Source organism: Magnolia sinica, chromosome 15, assembly GCF_029962835.1.
Source record: "Magnolia sinica isolate HGM2019 chromosome 15, MsV1, whole genome shotgun sequence".
NCBI classification, from domain to species: domain Eukaryota; kingdom Viridiplantae; phylum Streptophyta; class Magnoliopsida; order Magnoliales; family Magnoliaceae; genus Magnolia; species Magnolia sinica.
Genome location: NC_080587.1, coordinates 7,727,064 through 7,732,689, shown reverse-complemented (window position 1 = coordinate 7,732,689; position 5,626 = coordinate 7,727,064). Strand labels below are relative to the sequence as shown.

Below are 5,626 nucleotides of genomic sequence, written 5' to 3'. Positions count from 1 at the left end.
AGATCTCTAAATTCTAATGCATAATTAATGATAATTAAAATGAGATGAACTAATTTTTAGTTGTCTACCAAACAAGACCCCAGGTTCTACAAACATATGCTTCTAAATGGAGTGAACGTTCTGTTTGGGTGCGATTAATCTGGGAAAAGGTTTCATAAAAATAAAAAATAAAATGATCAATGAGTGTGATTAATCTGGGTAAAAGCTACTTGGCATGTATAAGACTGATGAGCAGGGCATGGGCCCACCAAAATTGGTATTGAGACTTGACCTGGGATCCCCTAAATTCTTTCTTGAGAACTGTAATCTGGCATCAGCCCACCAAACTTGCTATTCTGGTTGGAGCTATTTGGCATCAGCAAATTTCAAAGTACAAGTATGAAAAAAAGATTAAATAGAGAGATTGACAATTTACAAAAAAAAAAAAAATTAAATACAATAGCTAATCAGTTACTTAACATAAACATAGCACATGAAACTCATATGATTACTTATAACAAGCATAACAGTCAGACTACATATCTGGTTTACATGCATTCTAAAATAAATACAATATCTCTTTCTTTCTCTACTTAAACATCCATTCATACTTTAGCCTTCTAAACTCAACACAAGAATAGAGCTACAAACAGCTAGTAAAGTGATCATTGCTTCCTGAAACCTACTCGTGAAGTATAGCAGCTGATAAACTTGCAATCAACGAGGACCATCCATGATCGATCTGAAGAATCCCGTTAGAACACCAGATTTCCCTCCCTTGACATAGAATTTGAGAGGCCTGGTGCTTCATTTTCAATTTGAGAAGGTCTACTGCTTGATTGGGCCTGCATTGCTCATGGGTGGATCATCTGGTATGTTAATCTTACAAGCCCTATGGCAACAGGCAATTGTATAAACATCACATCAAGTGGAAAATCCAATCCGTCTGAATAAGAGCCTTCAAGCAAACGGGTGATGACAAAAATCAGCCATTTTTTGTGCAAACTGTATAAAGGTCACATTCAACAGAGAAAATTGGGCAGCTAGGATTCTCCTATCCACATGTTTTTTGTACAATCACCCACAAACAGTCCGTGTGTGTATATGCTGGTCTTCATAAACTGACTGCAACTGAAATAAGGTAGACCAGATTCTCCGTCTTCTGTACAATCACCCACAACGGTAGGGGCGAGCAGATGGATGGTTGTCTTGATCATTTGTCCATGCAGTCTAGTGGGCCACATCCATGAATGTATGAAGCCACAGAGCCTCAATTGCAATGTAGACAACCTTTACTTCGGCTTGCATCCCCCTTTCCCTCAAATACTTGAACATGGAAGGGATGAAAGGTACCAGGTCTGGCTTCTCTAATCCAAGCAGTTGTATTGGATGGAACTTTTGTCCAATCCGTTCATAGAATGGTATTTGTTGGAAGGTGCAAAATTGTAGCCAGGTTATCGATGGGAAGATTGGAGATCAAGATTCGACCTGTATCTGAAACTTCAAGTATGCGGCATCTCTGCAACATAACAGTAACTTTGGATTAAATATTTTACCCCAAACCATGAATGAATTAATCATTATTCATGTAAATTAAGAAAACCATGCATGTACCATTGAGCCATCGAAAAGTTGAGATCTTCACTAGCTCCCATATATTGCCATGATTAGTTAACTGCCAACAGTGATGTCTCTGTAGATGTTGCTAAACATTTCAGAATTATTTCTACTAATATTACTATTTGAGTTACTATAAATTCAAAACCAATAGATCCTATAGCCTTGATGGGAAGGAATGATGCATATCTTTGTATAAATAGATTGTTCTCCATTTTGATTATGGAGAATCTAATACAAGGAGATGCAAAGGCTCACAAATATATTATCATCGTAATCTTTTTAGCCTTTGTCTCAGTGTGAGCTATAGCATACAGATCTTGAAAACAAAGAAAGCAGAATTACCTAGTGTTCTCGATGTGAATAAAGAGATTTCATCAGAGATTCTTCCATTACTCTGAATTGGGCTGCACTATTGACATTTCCTGACACGGTTCAACAGCTGCCAAAATAAATAAATTAAAGTTAAAATTAAAAATGCAATACTATGCAAAGTTTCATTATTTTGTTCTCATGCCAAGTAGGTAAGGGATGGTCGGTAAAAAACACTTCATGCTCACACAAACATGTAGGCTACCAGTGTTCTCTTGTATGCATGAAATACAAACACAAACAATGCAACAACTTTGAAGACCAAGAAACCATAGCTATAGACAAAACTCCACCTCAATCTATACTTCTCATCTGTGACCATTTCTTGCAAAAGCTGTAACCGATTTCACAAATCCTGCACATATCAATGATGTTATAACTGTTAACTGAGCTTCTAGAGAATGTTATGTTTACAACACATCGGTATATACATTCCTATGAATATACACCAGTTCTTTGGCTGTTGTGTAGATATTACATAAATAAAGTAAACACAGGATTGAAAATATTAGCAAGTGTATAGAAATTTTACATTTGAAGGAGTTAGTCCTTCTTATGGATGCACTTCTACAGAGGACAATTATAAGGATCCTCACGTGTGCCAGTGTTGCATACACGTGTGAGATCCTTTCCATTCATCAGGTATACCCCTTGTTGAAAGTGTACTAGTGTAAAAGTTCAGTCAGTCCACTAATATGGTGAATTAGAGGTCCACTCATGTACCATTGGTTATCACCATATCGATCTTTTAAGCATCCATTTTCTCAATAGAAGTGTGGCTCACTTAATGAATGGACAAAACTGCATCCATTTTCTCAATACAAGTGTGGCTCACTTAATGAATGGACAAAACTGCATCCATTTTCTCAATACAAGTGTGGCTCACCTGATGAATGGACAAAACTGATAGTAGGTGAAGACACATTCATCACGACGCCAGTGTGTTGAAGGGCTTGGATCACCAACATGTGTTTCAAGTTTTGACTTTCTGTGTGACAGTTGTATTGGGTCTCTGCAGATCCATGCCTGCAAGTAGCATGCCTCTTGGGTTAGTGATTAAATCTAACTCTACCTTTCATCAGAAAAAGATTTTACATTAGGCAAGGAATCATAAGAGAATATAAGGAGCAACAAAACTATATAAAACACACCAACACATGTATACTCTTGATGGTCAGCAAAGCACAATCTTGATCTTATTTTCAGAATTCTGTCATTCCTGTTGCAAGTAACTGAAAATTTTCAATATTCATGAATGTGTTTCATTGGACAAATAAATGATTAGCGATTATGTTGCTTGTCACAAATAAGATAAACACGTCACCTTTGTGCACTTTCTCGGGTACTTAAATCTCCGATTTTCTTTTGAGGACTACTCAAATCACTGAAAGAAGACAAGCCTAAAAGAGTAAAAAAGAGTAAAGCATTCCATTAGAACAAATCTTACACATTTTAAACAATCCAGGATTTAAAGAGGGGCAGTCAATGTAACCAAAAAACAATGTTGTGACAATGCAATGTCGACACATATATGCATACCAAAAAGTAAAGAAACTTCTCTGTCATGGCATTTAATAATGTGTGTCAATAAGAGTATGTTTTAAAAACATATATTCTCTCTTGGTTCCAAACATCATATACATAAGAAACAGAAAAATGTATTCTAGTAGCAAAACTATGACCTAAACAAAATGTATATAAATGTTGCCAGACGTAAGAAGAAAATAGAACATCAACATGTGTCAGACATGAGTGTCAAATAATGCGGGTTTCTAGAATATACAAACATATAGATTTTGAAATTAATCACAATGAAAGGCAACCCTGAACACTAATGAAGTGTGGGTAGATAGATTATTGGTAGATACTAAAACTTCTATATGGGAAAAAAAAAAAAGGTTTCCCTATAACTAGTCAAGATCTTGAAGGATCCTTCCATGGTGAGGCCCAATAAACAAATGGTTTTGGATCACTAAGCCATGGGTGCCACTTTTACAAGCTAAGGATCCGAGCATTCTCCTGAGTTAATTAGTAAGATTCAAGATACTCTCTGGCAATAATTTTCTTTTCCTTTTTGACAAAATTAGAAAATATATAACGTTAGATTGAGTATTTGCTCATTTACATTGGTGGGCCCACGTTGGATGGGGGATACCCAAAAATCTTCGCCTTTGGATGACTTTCTGTATGCTGTGGACTGTTGGTTGCAATTGCCCATTTTTGTTAGATGGGTGATTTCATCAAATAAGGGCCCATGGCCCATCCCATGATGGGGCCTTCTAGATCAGTCTTATAGGATATTGAGAGGTCCCCTGCCTGTATCATTGATGGGTAAGAGAAAACAAGTCAACTCTTTCGATGGCATATTGTATATGAGGCTTCCCTTATATCAGAATTCAGAATGCTTATCGCCATAATCAATGGGCGGTATCGCCGATAATGTGCAAACAGTTAATAATTTCACATAACTGCATTCACAACCTATAAACTCTATTTTCATAGTTTTCCAGGATGCCCAAGTACACAATTTGTTTCTTATGCTAAAGTCTTCCATGGAACTGCCTATTCGCAAGTGAAATGACATTGTCTTTTCATATCTCGACTTGTAAGTAAATTTCTATACTGCATAAAAATGTGAACTTGAAATGTGTGCATTTTATCTTCGCATTGGATGTACGATACAGACAGATCAAGATGCACCACAAAGGACGAAGTAGCGTCAATGCTTAGAGTAAATCAGTCTTGCCCTTCGTTTGAAGGCTGGAGAGTTTTGAGAAATGAGATGGCAGTACAAAGTTGCAAGATCTCTCCACTGATCTGATGGGGGCCACCTTGAACATGCCCTGGCTCAAAAATTACAACAGTGCACTTGCTAGCGGTGCCGCACGTCTATATCTACATTAAACATGTGTCTCACCTGATATGCAGATCTAGCTGAATTTTGGGACAATGCATGTTTATAGCATTCCCCACCTAATGAACATCTTGGATCTTGCACATTCATGACTTGAATCTATGCCTCTTCTGTCTGCCTGCACACGAATCGCCTTAGCATTTCTCTATAGTTTTACTTTGGACGTGGTAGAAAAGATCAGCCAACTGAAATCCATATAGGCCTTGAAGACTGCCTTCCAGCAGACATAACTGAACTTGGAAAGCTTGATGAGATTTTTCAATCGGATGGATGCCAACGGTGACAAAAAGGTCACATTCGATGAGTTCAAAGCTGCAGAGAGATAGTTCCTCCAAGATGTAGTCCTCTCCTCCTGGCAGCCATAGGTGAGAAAGCTCTGCAAAGACATGTCCATAAGATAGATGGTCACCAAGGATATCTAATAGGCCTGTTGAACATATATAACAAGCATTTTATTTTGGTTACAACTCACATTGGGTGTGGGCAACATTGTCATACCAATGTAAGAAGCATTAATTAGATTCAACTTTTCATGTACAAATAAGCTTTCTTACTTGTTTATAGACGCTTCTATCCTTAGTGTTGGGCTCTGGAAATCTCCGTATGAAACCCGGCTGGGATTTTTGGAGCAAAGGTGGGCCGCTATGCCCTAACGCTCCCAGCACAGCTATTGTTGCTTCTCATCTAAGGCATTCTAAGTGTCCGGTTCCTACATTATAGTATATCAACAAACAACTTGGTGAG

General features: G+C 37.5%; 1 long non-coding RNA gene across 1 annotated transcript; it reads right to left on the bottom strand.

Moving 5' to 3' along the window:
- Positions 1-1,121: 1,121 nt before the first annotated feature.
- On the bottom strand, positions 1,122-5,414 carry LOC131228022 (uncharacterized). Its single transcript, XR_009162687.1, has 9 exons — positions 5,381-5,414; positions 4,886-5,258; positions 3,293-3,352; positions 3,120-3,187; positions 2,855-2,980; positions 2,262-2,323; positions 1,942-2,038; positions 1,594-1,672; positions 1,122-1,498 (listed from the first exon to the last, which is right to left on the bottom strand). It is a non-coding gene; the product is annotated as an uncharacterized LOC131228022 (long non-coding RNA).
- Positions 5,415-5,626: the final 212 nt, after the last annotated feature.